A 20,563-nucleotide genomic window follows, 5' to 3' on the forward strand; every position below is an offset into this window, starting at 1 on the left:
CTTTTTGCAGATGATACTAAATTGTGCAGAACTATAGGTTCCATGCAGGATGCTGCCACTTTGCCGAGTGATTTGGCTAAGTTGGGAAACTGGGCAGCAAACTGGAAAATGAGGTTCAATGTTGATAAATGCAAGGTTATGCACTTTGGCAAAAATAATATAAATGCAAGTTATACACTAAATGGCAGTGTGTTGGGAGTTTCCTTAAATGAGAAGGATCTAGGGGTCTTTGTAGATAACACGTTGTCTAATTCTGGGCAGTGTCATTCTGTGGCTACTAAAGCAAATAAAGTTCTGTCTTGCATAAAAAAGGGCATTAACTCAAGGGATGAAAACATAATTATGCCTCTTTATAGGTCCCTGGTGAGGCCTCATCTGGAGTATGCAGTTCAGTTTTGGACTCCAGTCCTTAAGAGGGATATAAATGAGCTGGAGAGAGTGCAGAGACGTGCAACTAAATTGGTTAGAAGGATGGAAGACTTAAATTATGAGGGTAGACTGTCACGGTTGGGGTTGTTTTCTCTGGAAAAAAAAGGCGCCTGCGAGGGGACATGATTACACTTTACAAGTACATTAGAGGACATTATAGACAAATAGCAGGGGACCCTTTTACCCATAAAGTGGATCACCGTACCAGAGACCACCACTTCAGACTAGAAGAAAAGAACTTTCATTTGAAGCAACGTTGGGGGTTCTTCACAGTCAGGACAGTGAGGTTGTGATGGCTGATTCAGTTAATGCCTTTAAGAATGGCTTGGATGATTTTTTGGACAGACATAATATCAAAGGCTATTGTGATACTAAACTCTATAATTAGTATAGGTATGGGTATATAGAATTTATGTGAAAGTAGGGAGGAGTGTGTATGGATGCTGGGTTTTTTAATTTGGAGTGGTTGAACTTGATGGACTTTGTCTTTTTTCAACCCGATTTAACTATGTAACTACGGTATGTATGAAACAGGGTGCAGCACCTTCCAACTGAAGAGGCTGACATTGGGTCAGAATGTGCTTAATATTGAGCTTGCCCTGCTAGTCTCATAAAACCTGACTTGAGCATTCTAGTATTTAACTCCTGTGAAAAGACAAAACATCCACCAGCAGGGGGAGCTGTGAGATAAAGATGGGCATTGCTATGGCTGCATTCAGTTTTGTTGCTATAAATAAGATGTAATTTTCCCACTTCTATGTTAAGATTCCATGCATGTGTATAAATTTTTCTTTGTTCTCTCTACCCTAGAGGTCGCTGCTGAGAAGAAACTTGCTGCTCAACCCAACCACACAAAAGGAGTACAAAGTAATATCAGGTAAAGCATGCTTCTGTCCTGATACTATTCTGCAGAGACAGAGATTGTACTGTGAGTTCCATACATTATAACATATTTCCTACAAATCCTATTGGTCTTTAAAGTGCAAGTTTTCTGCAGCTCTCTGTGTATGTTTCCCATACTCCATCTAACTTTCTGATTAACATGTAATTGGTTAATATGGGATTATTGGTTCTAGATTGTACTTTGTAAAGAATTACATTGCCCCAAAAGTTAAAATGATATGGATTTTAATAAAGGCTATAATATTCCAACTGGTTAATCCTTGTACTGCTATTGTGATTCCTTTGCAGACCTGCTGGCAGTGCGGGGAGACTCTTTTAGTTTCAATATTTGGATTTTTCCATTTGCAACACTCGATGCCTCAAAGGGCATTGCAGGAACTGTGCAGCTAAATCATAGACACAGGAATAATGCATTCTGGATACTACATGGCTGAAACAAGTATAATATAAATATAATATAATAATTATATAATAATATATATAATAATAATATTATAATATAATAATATAATATAAATATTCTGTCCAAGATATTCAGGAAAAGGGAATCCAGTATGGTGCTATGCTCCACCAGCATCTGTCTTTGTGTATTTACATCCCATACATCTGTATGGAGATAAAATAGGTTAGAACCATTACCTGCCTCCAGGGTCCACGCTACCTCTCCCAAAAGGCAATAAGGTTCTGCAAGGGCAATGTGGCATATCCCACCAAAGTCTCGGATTGACAGGCCTTGCTGAGTCAAGTTCACTGTATGTTACCTGCTTTCTCAGTTGTCTCCTGAATAATAATGTTGGCTTTTTGGCCATAAACGAAGATCTATGAAATAGTTAGCAAATGGATTTAGATCATTTGAACAAAAAACTTTTGTGTATCTCTTTTACCAGATCATGATATTATTCAAACTTAACTCAATAACAACACATGCAGGACCGAATTTCCTGGGCAGGCGCCCCTAGGCAGCTGGGTCTTAGCGCCCAGCTGCCCGCTCTGCAGTAGAGCTGCAACACTGCATTCAACTATCTTTTCTTGTGGTAGGATGTACTAATAACCCCATAACTATCTTGCCTTATAAGTTCTTCTCATATTGCAAAGGTCACACTTGCCCTTGCCCCAAGGGCAAGAGACAGAGAGTCTTAGGCTTCATTTTTGGGCAAAAAAGTCTTGGGAATGTAGCTTAGTGGTATACCATATGCTTTTTATGTCTTAGGTCATTGGTTTAATCACCAACATTTCCATATGCAGGGTTTAATGGTATAAAAACCATGGTATGTGTCTTCTCTATGCAACTCACTGATGCCAGCAACTGTTCTTAGACTCTGTCTACTATAAGAGCCACTGTTTACCCATCATCGCATTACTCGTAACAGAGAGGCACTCACACAACCTAATTATATGTTGCTTGATGGGCTTGGTGCTCTGTGATGGAGGGTATGGCAACCTACTAAAATATATATATATATATCACACCAGCACACAAATTTAGTAAATGCAGGGCGAACCCTTGCAGTATTTTTTAATGCAGATGGGGCACCGCCCACTTGTCAATTATAGTAGATCAAAGGTTCAAGGTACATTTAACTATTCAATTTAGACAAAAATAGACATGTTTACATATGTCTCAGTGGCAAGTGCAAAAGTCCGTAATTAAGCTAATAAGCGAGAACGTGTAATCCAAATTGTAGTCCATGTTTATGAAGAAAAAATAAATCACTTATAAAATGATACAATGTAAAAAAAAAAAAACCTAAAGGATCGTTGATCTTAGGGAGAAAATAAACATAGGGCACCTTAGGATGTGCGGTAAATAGTTATCGATAAACCTCCTGTATAATTAACCCCTCCATAACAACAACATTTAACAAGATATTTATTTCATTTTTATATTTTATAGTTGAGTCACACATTAGTTTAGAGGTAGCTGTCTCTTTGTAACAGGCTCTAAAAGAACTAGTTTCCTAACTTGCCTCATTGGCGCAGTGCCCATCTTCTGCATTAAAAAAAAGTTTCACCCTGTATTTACTTTTGCTTTGTGTGATTCTTCTACATATCCTTTAAAACAATGCAGCTTTGTCTCTGTGGTGCAATCTTTTGGCACATTTGGCTATGAACTAGAAGGTTGGTGATTTGAGCCCACCCAGGTGTGTCTTTACCTTCTGTGGAATCAAAGACTTTAGCAGTACAAGGAGGCTTACGCTGACAATAAACGCAAAGATACAGTCATACAAAACAAAGATACATTTTTCGTACCATGGCAATTGTTTGTTCAGTTGATTGGACAGGTTAAAAGATTCATTTTGGCTACAGATAAGATCTTTGAATGTATTGCCTAGCTGACGATATGCAAAATATCTAAAAGAGAAGCGCACACAGGGCAATACTGTTTTGTGTTGTCTGAAAGGCAATCCAGCCAAAATAGGATTAAAAGGTGTTCATAAAAAAAGGTTAATTGGATCCACCCAAGGTGCACAGACGAATCAGGCTTCCCTTTTGGGAATTTACTTACAAACAGTCAATGTTCAGCATGCATGTCATATTTGTTTTGTGTTCCGCAGTTCAATCTTTACTCAATACATGAAGTGGAGATAAAAAAGAAAATAATAGTATAATTCCGTTTAAAGGAGAAGGAAAGGCAAAGGATAAATAGGTCTCAAAGGCTTTTACAAATAGTACTTACACAGCCTTTGAAAATATTAATCCGTTCAATGAACAGTAAGCTGTTGCTCTCAAACGCAGACTGCAGTGGCAGAGTGGGGTGACGTCACACTTTGCAGAGGCATCTTGTTTCAGGCTGCCAGAGGCAGCCTCGATGTGCATTGTGTACAATTAACATCCACTGCGCAAGTACAGTGGGCGCTTCCTTTCCTCAAGCCATGACGCGCATAGTAATCAGCATATGCGATTGGTTTTTTTTCTTGCGCATTCGCATTAATAACTAAGAAGTACAGGAAGAGGGCGCACTTGCACTAATATGGCGCCTGCGTGCATATTGAACCGTTGCGCACAGTAACATCGGTTATAACGGATTTCATCAGCGCAATGGCAATTCCAATATAGCGGTTCAGGAGGTCTGGGGGAGTACTATATTATGAGCAAGGTATGGTTTTTCTCCTTTTCTTCTCCTTTAATATATATTTTAAAAACAATCACAGAACGACAATTGCCTACACACATACAGTTCAGCATCAAAAGCGCATCACATTCCAAGGTAAAGGTCTGGACTTCTCAGAGGGATCTGCTGTTTGGAGATATCTGACGATATCAATAGGTGACTGTCAGTACCAGAGGGGGGCCACGCTGTCCAGGCGCCCTAGGCAAGTCGGGCAGTAGCGGCGCCTGTGCGAATCTGCGCATGCGCGAATCTGCGTTCACATGCGCGAAATGGAGTTTTCGCGCATGCGCAGAATCGAAGAAGAAGCGATAACAACCAGACAGTCGGGACAGGAGGTATGTGCCTGGCGCCCCCCAAGCTTTGCGCCCTAGGCACGTGCCTATTCTGCCTCCCCCTAGTTCCGGCCCTGGTCAGTACTATTTGTTGGACATGACTTTTGTACCATTGCTGTCTGTCAATTAATGGCCAGAACATTGTCCGATTTGTTATTTTAATCTGAATGGTTAATGGTAGATTGTTAGAAGTACAAGCTTTGAGCTCCACCTGTAAATCGTATACATGATGCCCACTGTGCTGTTGTTAAAATCTATATTCCTGCTCTGATGATAACCCAATATAAAAAGAAGTGCAGATTAACTCTCCCCTTTCTTCTTATTCATTTCCTTTGTGATATCCATAAGGACATTTTTCAGCACTGCGATACTGTGTTGGTGGCAAGTTGACTGCAGTCATTTTACTAAAGTCTCCTTTATTTGCTGTAAACAATGGATTTCAACTCAGATTCTAGTTTTTTTTTTTTGCAGTGGATGGTCTTAATCCATTTACCTTTGTTTTATGTGCCCAGCACACTTCTGCTGTCACACTCTGTTGCTTGGGCCATGCGAGATTACAGGTGACGAGACTTTCTTTGACTTAATTTGGGGCAGAATTAGTAATCTCCTTCATAGAAGTTAAGAATCAATTAAAAAACAGGCAATATGTTAAAAACATTTTCATGTGGAATACCTGTAAGTGATGTGAATTGACAAGGAAATATTTTTTGCCACACATGGATTCACAGATTATAATTTCTAGGTCATAATACTAAGAGCACTCTGGTGTGCCATGCGGGTGTAAGCCCAGTGGGAGAGGAACTGCTTCTCATGTATGAGGTCATGGGTTCAATTCCTGGCATTTCCATATGTGGGGTATTAAAACCAATAAGGGCAGGGGCGATTCTAGACCACTTCTGTGCTGCTGCCACACCCACCATCAAGGGGGGGGGGCGTGTTTCTAGCGCAGAGGGTGCAAATTTGCTCTCTTTGATAACTGAGAATCCAGCTCTTAAAGTTACTAGGAGCAGTGTTTTTTCCTCCCATGTGGTGCTGCCACCTGAGGAAAGTTTCTCAACTGACCTCATTGGCTTAGCACCCCTGAATAAGAGGCACTGCTGGTATGTGCACTGTTCACTCAACCTTCATCTTCTCTATGCTGCCCTCAAATGTTCTAAATTTCTTCACCCTCAAAAGGCATCTATGGGTTATGGGCCACCACAATTGAATGAATTATTTCATAGGGTGACAGGTCCCCTTTAAAGTGAATGAGAGGCAGTATGGGCAGTTTTAAAATACAAGATGGTTTCTACTAGCATGTGCTATTAGTTCAAAGCAGAGCAATGGCAGCAGCATAGAAGCATGTTCAGGCAGCTGTCTGTTGTTACCTGCCCATTGTTCCGTTGATAGGGTGCTGGGGGAGGGAGGGTTTGACATCACTCTAAGCAAGTCTGAAACTTATGAAAGCACAAGTCAAGGATGAGAAAAAGTAAGAAAATTGCTTCCCTTGTGTTATATTTCAAAATTAAATATTACAAACATTCTATTTGCCCTTTTTAAAAATTTATGTTTCAGGGTTCAGGTATGCTCTATTATATGGTGCACTTTGAAAAACATGTTTCCCTGTGATAGAATCCCAGGTTTACTACACACATTTGGTCAAGGCGATTCTATGTCTCTTGCTGCGATGCCGCCCCCCGCACTCGCTCCCCGGTGCTTATCTTTTCAGCGCAGCGGTTAGGCCACATCGCTAGTGCAGAGAGCGCAATTGCACTCTCTGCACTAGAAGAGCTGAATTTCCAGTTTAATGATGGGAAATGCAGCTCAACAGAAGCGTCTTTTTGCCGCCCCGGGTAACTAGGGAGCTGCTGCCGCCCTAAGCGGGTTTCTCATCTTGACCCATTGCAGCAGCTCCCCTGCATATGAGACCCCATAATTCTTTCTTGCAATTTATTAAACCTACTGCATGTTGTGTGTTTGGGATTAGTTGAAACAATGAGGCAGCTTTGTACTCTACTCCAAGTCCTTTAAGATCCCCAATAACTCTGACTGAATGAGTGTAACCCACCCCCTGATTTAACTATAATTAGGTAATACAGCAGGGAAACAATCTGAATATGCGTCATTTAACAATACTCATACTATTAAATTAACTACTCACTATTTACAGTATTGACTTGCTAAGTCTCTCTCACAAGCCCATTGTGTGAATGAGGGTCCACTAGATTGTTGTTTGAATGAGAGCGTATCTAGGTATGGCTAACATGTAGTCGAGTCCAGGGGCTACTGCTAGTATTAGAACTACTTTACCACAAACAGCACAGCTGGGAGAAGTCAGGATACCTGGAACCTTTAGTTTTCAGTGATGTTGATAACATGTTGTATCAAGGATTGCATACCGGCCAGGTGACAACCCTAATTGCAGCTTTCTGATGATTGTAATGGAAAAATTTATCAAGGTGTAGTGGTTATATGTCCTTATAATACACAAAAGCCATGAATATCTTGTAAATGATATCCTTATAAAAGGTGAGTCCTGATGTCATCAGTTATAAACGATGAGTTCTGATGTCATTTCTGTCACATGACTCACTGAAATTTGTGTATTATAATAAATAAAGTACCCCCAGTTGCAAAATATGAGGATATTAGAAGTTACCTCGAAGTTACCTTCGGCCTCGTGTTTTTATATGGTCATGAAACTCCTCGGTAACTTATAATATCCTTATATTTTACAAGAGGGGGTACTTTATTCACTATATTTACCACCAATGAAAGTTCTGGGGCTTGCTTCAGTTCCAGTAAGGTGACAGTGTTTTTACCAAGCTTCAAGATGTTTCCTGAATCATACAGAGTTATTTGAGGTCCCCTGGCTGGCCAGTATCTACCAGCATTAATTCAATTTATCCATACCTGACCCTAAAAAAAAGAGCAATATCTTGAGAAGTCAATAAGTATGCAAGGAGTCCTTGAGTTACATATACCCAGCTTACATACAACTTTTACAGACATAGGCTATTACAGTAATATACTCTGGTTTGCTTAGCCTTTATTAGCATTTAGCTTTAATAAACCACCTGACCCAATCCCCTCTGGCATGTGTTGTCTACTGCAGAGCACAGAAAGGTAAAAATAAATAAATACAAACATCTGTCTTGTTGCATTTAATAAGTACTTACAATACTCACCTACAGACCCTCGTACGTAACCCGGGGACTGCCTGTTTAACATTCCCTGTCTTATATGTATTCTCTGACATAGTGGTTACATGATGCCAAGCCAACATTACATTACAGTAAAAATCTGAAAATGGTTGCACAGATGTGGTGAACAGAATCATTCAAGGTTGAGTATAAAACATATCTGACAAGTACATTAAACTAGGTACTGTGTACTAGTCTAATTAGCGGTAAAGCTTTGCTGACCAATTGCTTCCATATTGGTGGGAGCCCATCCAATTCATAGTTATATCTTTCCTAGCATAAACTCATTCAGGACCCACAGGAGACAAGCGGAGAAACAACATTGGGAAAGTCTTAAGGTGGCCATACATATAGAGATCGCCAAAACAGCGTATCTCTCCCTGATATGCCCACTGGGCGATATCGGGCTGATCCAATTGTGGGCCCAACGAGCAGATCATAATGCAGGCAATACGGGCGGTTGGATCGTGGGACCGCATGAGCGAACAGATGTGGCTGCAATCCTACAGGGTTTCTAACCCTGCCCGGTCGGCACAAATCGATTGGGGAAGCCCATCAGAAAGCCCCACACACGGGCCAATAAGATGCCAACTCGGTCTGTCTGCAACTTTTATCGGCCCGTGTATGGCCAGCTTAAGACATCAAACATAATCTTGAAAATCTTTGACCCATACCTGGCTATATCAGGACAAGACTAAATCATGGGGAAGAATGTGGCTCGTGATGTATTACACCAGGGACAAGTGGTATCTGCTCTTCTACCCATGGCATGGAGCCACACTGGAGTAATGTAGAGTTGGTGTCATATCTTATATTGGATATGCTGGTCTCTAGTTGAGATCAAATTGTTGTTATAATTATCAGTTGCTTCCTCCCAGTCCTCGTGGGTCATTTCATGGATATGAAGGAGCCAATGATTTTTGGTTGTCTCAAAATGTTTTCTGTCTCAAAGGCCTATGGAAAGAAATAAAGGTTTAATTACATTTCCATCGTTAAATTATTTAGGGCTGAACTATACGTCGCATCTTCTTGACAACCGAAGTGCTGAGAGGAATCGCATGCGAGGAGACGGATGTGGCGAATATAATGTGGCGAATATAAGGTAAGTAAATGAAATGTCGGACCTTGTCGCTGCGTGCATCTGATAAGACACGACTGAAGTATGCACGCAGCAACAAGGTCCGACATTTCTATTACTTACCTTATGTTCGCCGAATAAGTCTCCTCACATTCGCTTACATAGCAGGTGCCCCTAGGCCTGCTGTCGTTCGTCGCACCATCCCCTCCCTTTTATTCAATCACATTTTCATCATCGAGACCAGAGCAATGGGGATTGACGTACAGGAAATTTTACAAACCATCATATCTCCTGCGCCTCCCCAGTGTTTTTGAACCAATGTTGGTGTGGTTGGGCAGCATGCTGCCCCCTAAAATCCTGCCGCCCTAGGCCCAGCCTTGGTGGCCTCTCCACAAATCCAGTCCTGGCTTCCTCTCAGCGATTCGGATCTCAAGAAGACGCATTGTGTGGTTCAGCCCTTAATTCACACTGAGGGAGTAAAGTGGATAGCTGAGGGAGGATGTCCTTGGCAAAGGTATCTGTTGAGACTGAAACATCGGTTTCATAACGAAACCCACTTTTTCACATTAAAAGTCCTGTGAGCGCAGTTTTTTATGCTGCTTTATTGTAAAACATTTTGGTACGCAGCCATTCTTAATGGAGTGCAACTGTTTGTGCATTATTATATAAATAAACCCACACAAAGAATAATGGGCGCTGGATGCTGCATTTAACCAACAGATGGAGTCTGGAAGGTTGAAGTTTAAATAATGTTTATGTATGAAACCTCACCTAAAATGGGGCTCCAGTATTTAATTATTGACTAATACCCCCTTTTAACTGGATGCATTACTGGGGTGGAATTTGTGCCATTTTACTTTTATAGTGCCATGTGACATTTTAAAAATTCCATAGTACATTGGGGCTCCAACCTTTTGCTTGCTAGAGACTCCCTTTCTTAAAGGAACAGTTCAGTGTGATAATAAAACTGGGTAAATAGATAAGCTAGCCAAAAATAAATGTGTCATGTCTAATATCATAGCCAGAATACAACTTCCTCCTTTGCAGCTCTATAACCTCTTAGTTAATCATCAACTTGAAGGTGGACTACATGGGACATAACTGTCAGTTAAAATCATGTTAGCCGTACTCAAGGCTTTATATATATATATATATATATATATATATATAATTTTAACGCAATTGAATAAAATAGATATAATGAATATGTATGATGTATCTGTGATACGAAACTCATAGGATACTGATGATTTTAACCTGCTGAAATAAACTTTAAACACTTTTATCCTTACGAGTGGTGTACAGAGTGCTTGCCAACATTTCTTATTTCATAACTATTCAGTTAGTTTGCTTTTGATCCTTAGCACACAGGCTAAAAAAAAAACTGTCACGAATAGGCTGTTCTGAAACTAAATGTAATTTAAAGGTGAACTACCACTTTGGTATGCTTTTTTTTCATTTAATCTAAAAGGTCTGAGAGCTTAAGAATGTTTGATTTTCCAGCAAAGAGATTTCCAGTGTGCTGAGCCCCGCCTTGACAGGTGAAGGAGATCTGAATAAAAAAGTGTTGACTGATGCGCTTAAAAATATGAATACCTTGAAAACTTCAAGTTTTTCAGACAAAGCAAAAAAAAATCTGAAATTGATTAAAAGAGGTCCAAAAAAATCAATGCAGCTCTCACTGACTTCTATAGGACCTCTTTTACTTGGCAAATGTTTACTAGGAAACCCTGCTGGCCATCACTCCCCCAATGCAACACCCCACTCCCACACGCGCATGTGCAACTGTGAATCTCCACATGAGCTGTAAGGTGAGGGAGGGGAGAAGAGCGTCAGAGGGGAGGGAGGGGAGAGAATGCAGAGAGGAAGAGCGTCAGATGGGAGGGAGGGGAGAGAATGCAGAGGGGAAGAGTGTCAGAGGGGAGGGAGGGGAAAGAGTGGGAGAGGAGAGGACAGAGAGGCAGAGGAGAGGGCAGGGTAGAGAGGACAGAGGAGAGGGCAAAGTAGAGAGGACAGAGCGACAGAGGGAAGAGAGTGGCAGAGGAGAGGGCAGGGTAGAGAGGACAGAACGACAGAGGAGCCCGAAGACAGAATGAAGAGAAACAGATGCCAAGAGGGGGATAGTGAAGATAAACTTGATTATTTCAGAAACGAGGCACAATTGTTAACTGATTTTATTTAGAAAGTTTCTTGTTTCAGTATGATGAAGCGTATATTACATTTTCATTTCCACGATAGTTCCCCTTTAATAACAGTGTCCACAAAATATCACCTGTCTATGCTTTCTGTGATTGTGAATTCCAGACTTAAGGAAACAAGATTTATACAATCTACATGATTAACGTGATAGAAACGGATTTTAGAATTAGCAGCTCCTGGTACAAACTACAGGGTAAAATCCTCCGTACAGGGCCAGATTTACATAGTGGGAGCCCCTAGGACCACTGCCATTCGTCGCACCTGTCCCCTCCCCTTTATTTGTGCAAATCTTCATCATTTGGACTGGAGCAATAGGGATTGGCACACAGGAAATTTTAAATATTATTGTATCTCCAATGCATCCCCAGTGTATTTGAACCAATGTGGGTGTGGTTGTGCAGCATGCCACCCCCTAAAATCCTGCTGTCCTAGGCCCGGGCCTGTTATGTTTTGGTTATCCGAGGATGAGTTTGGTGTAACAGTGCTTTATTAGCAGAGTCATGCAGGCATTACACAACAGTAACTTTCACTTTCACTAATAAGCTGTCAGGAAGACTGTCTGTGTGGCAGTCACTGGTGCTGTAGTAATAAGACCATCAACTAATTGTAGGTTTAATGCAGGAAAGAGATCCCATACTCGTCGCCATTTGTTATGTTTTGGTTAACCGATGATGAGTAGAGTATAACGGTGTTTTATTAGCAGAGTGATGCAGGCATTACACAACAGTAACTTTCACTTTCACTAATAAGCTGTCAGGAAGTATGCACAGTATAAGTCTGAGCACAGTGACATCTACAGGCCATTTGTATAAACACCACAGGGCCTAGGTGGCCTTTCCACAAATCCGGACCTGTCTCCGTATTATATACATATTCACAATCTAATGTGTAATTGGTAGGAGAGACTCCTGTCCACACTTCTCAGCAATGCCCATAAATATATGCAACGCAGACCAGTCGCTTTCCTTGGACGTTATCACGTGGTGCTGGCCTGCTTTTCAGCTTTTGGTTATAGTTCCGGTAGGAAGTTGAATGCTGCCATCACTAGGGTGGGCTGTGCAATAAAGGTACGGGGATAATAATATGCTTATCTGTAAGCAAGCAGTCTGAGGTATTTAGCTGGGCTTTCTTTCTATGGACTACAATGACCAGCAACCCCTCAGCAGCAAGGGACAGCAGGTGAGCCACACACCAAAGATCTCTCTGATATACATTTTTATTGAATTTATCATATTCCCTAAACAATGTATAAAATTAAGCTTGTGTTGTGTGCCCAGATTATGCTGTATTACAACTGCTTACAGCCTTACATTCTGTAATTTATATACCTGTAATGAGGGATTTAGGCAAGTTGAGAATAATATTGTTCCAACCTTTATGGACCCAAGGTTAAGAAACCGGGTATCAGGTAAAGGAGACATATAGGATCAATGAAAAAACCCAAATCTTGTAAGCAATTCTGATTAATATATGGTGTTGCTTTTACATGGTGCTACAATTAATGTTATCTTTAAAACTAGCCCCTTTATTGGAGCTCCCTATAGAAGTTCACTGGTCCCTGTCTGTGTTTCAAATAAGGGGTGGGCGTGTCCTAACAGTCCCTGCCAGAAGCACAGTAGGAGAGGGACAGCCAATCAAAGCCCTGCAGTCACACAAGCAAAGACAGGTTTCAGTTCCCTATCAGGTCCTGCTAGTTGCTGATTGGTTCCTCTCCTACAGTGCAGTTAGCTGAGAGCCGCCGGCTCCCCTGCACAGCCTGGGAATTCAGGGAGGAGGAAATGGAAGTGAAGGGAGGGACTAGTAGGGTTTTTGCAGAAAAATTCTATAAATCAGCCTCCATCAACCCTATATGACTAAATGGGAAACAGACCTAGACCTCACAATCTCAGACAAGACATGGGCATACATTTAAGACAGGGCCAAAAAAACATCCATATGCGCAACCTCCAGTGAACTTATAAAATCATCTTTCGGTGGTACTTCACCCCCACGCGCATTAGTAAACTGAGTGGAAATCCAGAACATGCCACCTGTTTTCGGGGATGCGGAGAAATAGGCTCTTTCCTACACACATGGTGGTCCTGCACAGTGGCTCAAGACTTCTGGAAAATGGTAGCGTCTCTGCTCTCCGAGGTTTTAAGCAACACAATTTAGGCAACCCCACATACATTCTTACTGGGCATGAAAATTGAGGGCATACACTGCAAACAATCCCTTAAACTAGCTACTCACATCCTCACAGCAGCAAGATCTCTCCTAGCAGCAAATTGGAAAAAACCACAGTTACCGGGCCAACAGCAGCTGATAAAGGTGAATTGGACCCGAGTGATGGAAAATATTAGAGACAGACTCCTTGATAGGAGCTATGAGGGGGAGCTGGAGTGGTACCCGTGGGCCCAATACCTGGAAAAATCCCAATCTGGACCTAACTTCAACGATTCTGGGACATTGTGAGCCATTTAATTGATGGGATGTCGCCTGGCAATGTCACGATGAAGTCAAATTGACTATTTCCCCCTGTATATGTATCTTCTTCTTCGCTTTTCTCTTCTTCACCTTTACTCTCCCCCCCCCTCAACTATTTTTCCTTTTGCTTTATTTGAAATCCAGCTGCAAGTTTAGTACCGAAATGAGATGACCGAAGTGATTGAGAATTGATCAGAATTAGGGAAAATCCTATTTGAAATAATCAGACAGGGACAAACTTGTAGCTGATGTACAATGTCTTTTATTGCACTTACTCTTTGTTTTAACGAAAACCAATAAAAATTTCAAATATTAAAAAAAAAAAAAAATCTGCCTCAAACACTACTTTTTAACCACACTTCTTATATATCTAAATGAGTATTAGGCACTGGTACATTCTTATTTTTACACAAAGTGTCTTATTTAATGCAGACAGTTCTTGGTTCTGAAATATAACTCTCACACATAAGCTAGACCCCAGCCCTGTCCAACAGATTTTATTAAACTAGTGATGCTTTGGAAAGTAGTTTATGGGGGAACTGACTTTAAAGTTTGAGATCCCCCTCAATATGGATAGCCATGTTCAAGATGATACAACAAACCTTTCTAAAGACACAGCCCAGGGATGGCAATCTGCAGCTCCTCTGCTATTTTGCAAGTTAACAGCTGCTCTGCACCATTGTTTATAAAAATACAAATCTCTCTCTCAGTGATTAAAGCATGTTGGAAGGACGATGGGCTGGGCTCTGTATCTGCTCTCGGGGTCCATAACCATAGAGAATAGGCGCTATTTCTTTATGCAGAAACTTGGTGAAGGTAAGTATTACAAAGAAAGTTTAGAATTGGTTATCAGTTGTCATCCATTTTAGATATCCGCTTTTGTACAAGGAAGGCAAAAGGCATGTGGGCCTCCAACAATATTCCCTTTTATTTTTTCCATCTATTTATTTGCAGCATAGGCAGTTTTATATACTAGGTTATAGTACCCTTACTTACATTGCCCATTCAGCAAAGGCAGGAGGGAACACTTGTTTCTTTCCAAGCTTGATTTTCTTTCATTTTGAAAAATATTGAAGTTTAATTTAAAATTCCTTTAATAGACCTGCAAAGAAGGAAAAACCACTGACCATACAAGGCATTGTGGGAAATTGCATATTGGTTGAAGAGGAGCTGCTCATTGATTATTTCAGTGGTATGTGCAGTCAGAACTAGCAATGCAGAGGATAACAAAGGACGGACAGATGCTGCTTTCAGTAGCAATTACATTTACAAACAACTGTTACGCTTCAGTTAATCATGCTGCTCAAGCAGAATTTCCCACTGAAATCCATTGTCTAAAAGAGCAAACAGATTGTTTTATATTTAATTATGAAGTTTGGCATGGGGCTAGACATAATGTCCATTTTCCAGGTGCCTCCAGCCATGTGACTTGTTCTCTGATGAACTTCACTCGTTACTGATACATGGCACTGCAAGCTGGAGTGATATCACCCCCCCCCCTCCAAAAAAATCATATTTGGGCATACAAAACCTTTTAATCTGATGTTTTGTCCCCTTTAACAGAAAAATATACCAAGCCCTATTTACAGGACTTATTTTCTTGCTGTCTTAGTAATATGACAAATATGTGACAACTATGTACATATTACTATCTAACTCAGTCCTTCCGCTGTCAAAGCTCATATACATAGTGGCTTCAGTTAAGTGGATCTTGTAGAAGGGATGCACGATGGGCGGTTTCATGCCCTGAAAAGGATCTTGTGTCATGACCATGAGGACCGCAAGAAGGCCCAGCATGAAGTGGAGATGCATCGACTCTTCAAGAACCACCCAAATATCCTGCACACTGCATCATAGAGAAAGGCCCCAAGTGGGAGGCCTGGTTACTGCTTCCCTTTGTCATGTAAGAGCCTCTAAAGGCAGGATTTGTGGGGAGCCAAGTAGGATAATGCACATATTGTGATACAAACCTGTTCTCTCAATTCTATGCCATATTGAAAGATTGGCAGCTAATGTAATGACTCCCTGGGTACATTTATATTTATTGTGGTATTCCCATGCAATATACAATTATGTTCAGCATTATAGCAGTGTGTTTAAATAGCTTTTCTTTTCATACACACAAATGCATTGGGAACATTGCACATTCTATTCCAAAACATGAAGAAAAATGTATCAAATTTGTGTTATTCCTTTACAGAAAGTAAAAAAATTTAATATTAGGCTGTTGAAAAAAACAATAGCAGTGTCTGCATTTTTCTTTTTAAAAAAAAGTATAAACTGAAAAATATTTCAAGACTTTGCCTTCCTTCTGAGAACTCCTGCACATTTGTGTTGCATGGAGTTAACCAACTTCTGGCACCTGTTACATTCCACATTTTGAAAATCAAAAGACCTTAGAGGGCGCACTTGCAATATATTTCCTTTAGAACTCCAAACAAGATAGTGAGTTCTCTGTGAGTCTTCATATTCTATGAAACTCTGTAAAACAAGGCGGGGTCAGTTTAGGTGGAGATATTCCTTATGTGTGTTCTGTATCTGTTTCTGCCACTTATAACTCATGCACTGCACCACTCAGGGACCTGGTGATTTAAAGGAACATTGAGATCACAAAATTAAAGTATATTAAAGAAAAATATAATGTAGTGTTTCCCTGCACTGGTAAAACTGGTGTGTTTGCTTCAGAAAGACAACTATAGTTTATATAAACAAGCTGCTGTGTAGCCACAGGGGCTGCATTCAAGCTTTAAAAGGGAGAAAAGTCTCAGGTTACATAGCTGATTCCGGATAAGATCAGCAAAATACCATTGTATTCTACACAGCTTATCTGTTATCTGCTATGTAACCTGTGCCTTTTCTCCTTTTTTACAGCTTGAATGCAGCCCTTGTGGCTATATAGCAGCTTGTTTATATAAACTATAGTTGTCTTTCTGAAGCAAACACACCAGTTTTACCAGTGCAGGGCGGTAACATTATTTCAATTACTTTCAAACACTTTAATCTTTTGGTGTTACTGGTCCTTTTTAAGGAATCTAAGAAAACAAGGAAACATTGCCTGCATGTTGCTTTCCCCACACAATATACTAATCAAACTGTATGAAACAATAACCCGGCCTGCACCCATCCTTTCTCAGACATGCTCTTAGGGTGTGGTGCTTATATTGTTACGTCTGTGTATGTTGGCTTTGAGCACAAAGTAAAGGGGTTCTGTAGTGGAGAAGTCAGTTCTGTTGTTTATTTGCTTAGGGATTGTGTCTTCATTCATGTCAAGTCTTTTTCTCACCTAGTCTTCTGTTTTCAGGGAAGAACCTTGTGGAAACAGGGATAAAAACAATTTCCTACAGGAAGACAGAATCGTGCATATTCTGCACGGAATTTGTTTGGGACTCAAAGCCTTTCATGACTGGGGTTATGCCCACAGGTAACAATATACTAAAGAAACACCCAGAATATGAAAATGATTCCTAAAAACACTAGACAAATAAAATGCAAGTTCAAAATTGATTGCACCCTTGAGGGCTCATACTCTGAGCACTTGTGTTTGCGGCAATGCTGGAACTCTTTACCTTGTGTTAGATCTAAATTCTGGATTAGAGCACTATTAAGTAGTGCTCCAACGGGGACAATTTGCATGGGGACAGCAGCTCTGAAACTGGTACATCCCGGCAAACGGGGACAAATGGTCACCTTACCTTAATATGCCCCAGCATATTGCTTTACTCCACAGTCCATCCACCTACAAGGATTATAGTGTAATACCCCCTGAATTTGGGAGTTAACTGACCTCTTTTGTTGGTATCAGTACAGAGTACTATGAACAACTAGTGCCTTTATGTTCACATAAGCAGAGCAGTTAGCTTTTGGGCTGCAGAATAGCTTTGGGAAGTATGTTTTTCCTATGTCTGATTTACTTCTGATACTCTTCTTAGAGACTTGAAACCCACCAATGTGCTGCTGGAGGACAATGACTGGCCTCTACTCATGGACATAGGTTCTATGAACCAGGCGCATATGGAAGTGAAGGACTCCCAACAAGCCATGGCTGTGCAGGTATTTTGTGCCATAATCACATGTATTCCCCCTAAGCATATTAAAGAGCAGCTAAAGATTTCATTGATCGAATATGACAGCAGTTTAATAGGGCTGTTCTACCAGTTCTCCCAGTCAGCAGCCATATGCAGAAGTAAATTGCATCGAAACACATTTCAGGTTCCTATGTCCCAGGCTTCCATCTTATAAGTCCAAATTGAAAAATGTTGTTAGTGAGAATAGAAAAGTCTTGTATTGACCAGAGAAATGTCAAATGACTCTAATCTTCTCACTTTCTTCATTTCACGTCTCTGAAACATCAAGACTTTTCTGGCCTCACTAACTAAACATTTGAATTTGGGCTTATAAGAGAAAGCATTGACCTTTTCTCACACACTTAATTTTCTACCAACTGTGTCCAGTCAACCAAAATGAACAGCAGGTGGCACTGTTGTTTCAAATTCATTATTTTAGAGGTGAAGGACATTACCTGAATTAATTTTAAGGGTTTATATTAATGTATATTTTAAAGTTACCTAGTATTATATTTTTCATTTTAAGGGTTTATATTAATGTATATTTTTAAGTTACCTAGTATTATATTTTTCTTTTTGTATGTTAAGGGACCCCTTTAACCAAGGCATTTCCTGGCCCAGGAACCTGCCTCTGATTCGTAATACGTGGCTATTTATGTGCTTTGTTCTGCAGGACTGGGATTCCCAGGATTGCACTTTGCATTTCTTATCGGGCACCAGCAGTGTCAGACTGTGTGATTGATGAAAGGACAGATATATGGGTAAGGCATTTCTCTTACCTATGTCAATTCTGTTGCGCCTTCTTTCTGCAGCATCACATGTGTACAAAGCCCTAATAGGCTCCTTCCATAGTTTGGACAGAAGAAAATCAGAATTTGACTCTCTAAGTTTCCTCTTCCCCAGTCTCTGGGCTGTGTGATGTTTTCCATGTTGTATGCCCTATGACATGATTTTCCAGAAGGGAGACAGTGTGGCCTTGACTGTCCAGAATAACATCTCTTTCCCTGCAAATGAGAGGTGAGCTTTCAGTCCACTCATTCCTGTAATGATCGACATATTAATGACCTTGATTAGCAAGCTCAGATACCTAGCTCTCTCATCCTACCTTGCTTCTTGGCTCTGTCCCACCCACTGCTTACTTAATAAGGGCTCTAATGTATCTATGCCATTTTGGTATCAGTTCCACACACTGACTGCAGTTACACTTAACCTGTGCTTATGTACCTTTTTAGTTGAATTTATTTAATGGAATCAAAACCTATAATATAGAACAACTTATAATACAACCATATCACATATGAACTGTGTGGTATATCATTTACCTTGTTAAATGGGGCTGCTATTTTCTGTATATCAGGGGGAGCCCTTGCTTCATTATAGTTCTATTAATAACATAGCTAAGAGCCCTGATTACCTAGGGTTAGACTAAGCACCTTGTTACTTGGGAGAAGGGCTCAGCCCAGGCAGGAATTAGAGCAAATGAGACTGGATATTGGTAAGTGTCCCTAACTAGGGATTTTGGGTGGTGTTACAGCAAAGTGGCCATTTAAAGCTGTTATGCAATTAAATGACATGTTATAAGTGACATCTCTTTGTACCAGTTATTCCCAAGGCCTGCAGTCTCTCCTCTGTTCCATGATGGTGGTGAATTATCAGGAGAGACCATACATCTCTACAATTATAAACTACGTTGAGGCTCTTCAGCCCATTGTGAATGGACAAGCAACCACCAGGATATGAGAGAGGGAAATAAGAGATGTGTTTGTTGCCTCTTTCTCTCTTGCACAGTTTTCCTTGGATAGTGATTAAAACCGGAAGAAGCTTATGGCCTCAGTGGAGGAGTTGGTCATTCCATAAGATTATACTTGGTCATCACTTCTAGGGAAATCATGTTTTTTTTCCCTTCAGATTAATTCTTTGTTACTTTTGCATGTTTTACAATGGGTGCACATGAAACCCAACAATATTCCTACTTTGTTTGGACTGGACAGTTTTTTGAGTACAGGTTCCAACAAGCCTGAGGATTAGAAATTTTTCAGTGCACCAGGACACCCAGAGGCTGTTTATCTCAAACTCAACCCCCTGCCTGTGGCCTCTGGCCCCCCTCTTATCTGTGTGATTATTCAGATCCACTTGTGTGTCTGAGGGACCATGATAGTCATGAAGCTAATAAAAATCATGGTTTTATTTTAATGGTTTGCCTGACATGCTTGTTCTTCTGCCTTAGTATCTATTAGGCATAGAGAGAAATTGAGTTATCAGAATGGATATGACTGCTCCATGTATGGCCATTGCAAATATCCAGCAGACATTGCAGAAAATGCATAATAAGATTGGTCATTGTCTTTACATTTTGAGGGTATCTCGGGTGAAAGCTTTAATAGGCTATCATTCAACCCCCGTTAGATGACAGCTCCACTATCTGAACTATGAATATGATCTATGTGCAAAGATTGGTGACCAACTCTGCAGCAAAAGGAGCCAACACTGTCTTCAAATCCTTTTTGTGCTTTACTCCTTCAGCTCTTTAGTCAAATACGCGAATCAATGGCATTTAATGGTGATGGCAGACGAGATTTTGGAGGTGCTTCCACAAATAATTTACCAGTGGCTTCAGTACAGCAGATCCTGCATATGTTGAGGCCTGGTCCCCCATTAGCACCCTACTTTCTGCTGGTGCACTGGGATATGGTAGGATAACTGGTAACGTGACCTGACAATTTTTTGTTTTTGTAGAATGGACAGGGGAAGTCACCTTTTGCCATTAACTGTTTGACTGGGCAGAACACCTGGGGGAG

At 40.7% G+C, this 20,563-nt stretch overlaps 1 pseudogene; it reads left to right on the forward strand.

Annotated features, from left to right (window-relative positions):
• Positions 1-950: 950 nt before the first annotated feature.
• Positions 951-18,980, forward strand: LOC108702254 (annotated as a pseudogene).
• Positions 18,981-20,563: the final 1,583 nt, after the last annotated feature.

This window comes from Xenopus laevis, chromosome 9_10S (genome assembly GCF_017654675.1).
Source record: "Xenopus laevis strain J_2021 chromosome 9_10S, Xenopus_laevis_v10.1, whole genome shotgun sequence".
In the NCBI taxonomy this organism is placed as follows: domain Eukaryota; kingdom Metazoa; phylum Chordata; class Amphibia; order Anura; family Pipidae; genus Xenopus; species Xenopus laevis.